The sequence below is a fragment of the Festucalex cinctus genome, chromosome 12 (assembly GCF_051991245.1).
Source record: "Festucalex cinctus isolate MCC-2025b chromosome 12, RoL_Fcin_1.0, whole genome shotgun sequence".
NCBI classification, from domain to species: domain Eukaryota; kingdom Metazoa; phylum Chordata; class Actinopteri; order Syngnathiformes; family Syngnathidae; genus Festucalex; species Festucalex cinctus.
The window spans coordinates 5,866,518-5,869,315 of NC_135422.1; positions in this window are offsets into that span (position 1 = coordinate 5,866,518).

Sequence of the window (2,798 nt, forward strand, 5' to 3'; positions counted from 1 at the left end):
GACGACTTCATGTCATTGTTGCCCACCACATTCGTGAAATCACAAGTCGCGCATTTGCCAGGTTTGTTGACTTATGCCCTCTTTATGCTTTGACTTTCCCCGTCTCCCTTCTGCCCTCACCCCGTCCTCCCAGGCCCGCTCTTCTCCTCTCGCTGCTTCTTTCTCTGAGAGTCAGTTGCCCACCCTAAATCAGCAAGCTGCCGAGGATTGTGGGAACCCGTGGAATCGCCGTGACCGAGGATGCAGGCAGGGAGCCACCACAACGTTGGAATGTGGGGCGTCTGAGGAGATAAGAGCTGCGTGAGCCCAGCCAGGGAGAAGGAGAGTGATGGGGCAAGGATGGAGGGGGGAGGGGGGCTTTGGTGAGGCAAGTGAGGGTGAGACAGGAACAGGGAGAGCAGCAGGTCTATGAATGGGGAGACAGAAAGACAACAGCATAAACAGCCTGAGAGTAAGGCAGTGCGAGAGTTGGGGGGGGGGGTGCACACTCTGGAAGATGGGAAGCCAGCCTTATTCCTCTTTGCATTTCATTTACATCCCTGGCCGTATCGACCAATCGGATTGGGAGCAAAGCCCAGGGCTTAGGAGGGGAATAAAAAGACAAAATGTCTTTGCTGCTCTCATCCCTCCCTGATAATACCCTCTCTGTTTTTCTTTTCTCTTTTCCCTCCCGTCTATAAGTAGATACTGTCCGAAATGCCAGCAGAAAAGCGACACCTCCGCTTGCTGTGTATCTCAGATAGACGGAGCGGGGAGCAGCGGCTGAAAAGACAGCTTTAGCAACTGGGCCTATCTCCTCTCCTCTCTGGCTGCATGGAAGCCGGAATGGAGGGAGGCGGCGGCGGCTTGGGATGTGTCTGTTGGTGTTTGGGAAGAGAATAGAGGGTGTGAGCGCCGTGATATACAGAGCTGGCCGCAGTTTTCGCACAATCTTACGCTCTGGAAAAACTTTCGACGCAGATCCCATTTTTAAGCGTGAGAAACCTGTTTCAAGGGTGCTTACCAGGCGCCACCCATCTCTGTGCAGGTTGCCAACTTCTGCCTCCAAACTTCCGCACGCGTTCTTTGTTGATGTCAAGGGTGTTGAAACAAACTATTCAGGAAGACAGTAACTTCGCATACTATATGGACAAAAGTAAGGAGACGCCTACAGAATAGAACACCAACAGCCTCCGCTTCTGGGAAAACTTTACAGAATGTTTTGTGTTTTTTTTTTTTTTTTTTTGTCTGGGTGAATATTTATAGCCATCTTTCTTGTTTTTCGTGCCAATGTATGGGGTTGAGGTCAGGTCTCAAGTTCTTCTACACTGCACTCACCTTAATCATGACTTAATTGACCTTACCCCTGAAAATGAGTCAATCCCAAACATCATCAGTGCCACCAAAATAAATTATACAAATGGCTAAGTACCACTAAAGTAGTTGAGTAGTAACTTAGTAGGTGTTCATCAAAAATGGGACATAACTTGTATTCCTCAAAATGTACAGTACAGTAGAAAATTTTCTAACTGCACATAAGTCATAATAATCTGGGGAATAAATATGACACTTGTGAAAAACAACACCCGAAGGTTGACAGGAATAGAAAATTTATGGCAAAGGGAAAAAAAAAAGTTGTTAAATTACTTAAAAATATTTGTAATTTATAACAAAGAATAAAAAAAACATGAAATGTCTCAGAATGAAATGAAAATGTAAAGCAAAATCTTCATTTTAGTAAACAAAAAACAAAAATACCAATGAAATAAGGATTTAGTCATTGCACAGAAAAGGTAAATAAAAAAGTGTACCTTATGTTTATGAACTTAGAATTCAACTCAAAAATTTTCTTTACAAAAATATGTCATAGTATTTTGATTTAATGCGTTTGTGAAATATAAATAATAATAAATCCACTCGTTTTTATCCATCCAAGGCTGTGGCCATCTTGGCTGTCGAACTGAAAATGACATCACAGTTGCTCAGGGTTGGTCATGTGACATTTGCAAGCTGAGCCATGATTGGTCGTTTCATGAGCCCTGAGGAACTGTGATGTCATTTTCAGTGACAACAAATGGCAAAATGGCCACCCCCTTGGATGGATAGAAACGAGTGGATTTTGCTGCTTCATTCATATTCCACAAACACAATATTAATCTGAATGTCGTGTTTAGATCAGTGTGGCTGCATAGAACATACTGTATTGTAAAGAATATTTTGGTGTTTACTTCCCTTTTGAAGAAGAAATGTTTGAAACCTGGAAGTGAAATACAACTCAACACTTTGAGAACCTCTGTCTTCGATCATTAATAGGAGATGTCCTCCATTTATGTCAATCTTAACCGTTTCCTGTATGAATCTATCCATGCGTATTGGCTATAATGAGGCCCATTAGTGTCTGTTGACATGCCATGATTGATTATCAGGCGTTTGTTTACAATCACCCTTAACATGTGTGCTTCTCAGTGTGTGGTAGTTACTGTCTGTCTGCCACGCAAGTACAGTATGTTTACCAGCTTAATGAGCTTATTTGTACAGGTGTTAGTAGTGCTCTCCATTGTGTTTGTATTTGGGTGGCGCCCATTGTGTTAAGTGTTTTCTTTTTGCCATTTTATCAGGGATCCTCCCAGACTGTTGTGATGGTGCTGATGATGGATCGTTTGTTGCACCTTTGACTTGCCACCTTCTCATTTTTGCTGAAATGTAAGTAAGAAAACAGCCTAAAATGAAATGAAGTGAAACAGTGTTGTTGACGTAAGATGGATGGCGAATGCGACAATCGTCAACACACAGTACCAACCAACTATGGAACATTTGAC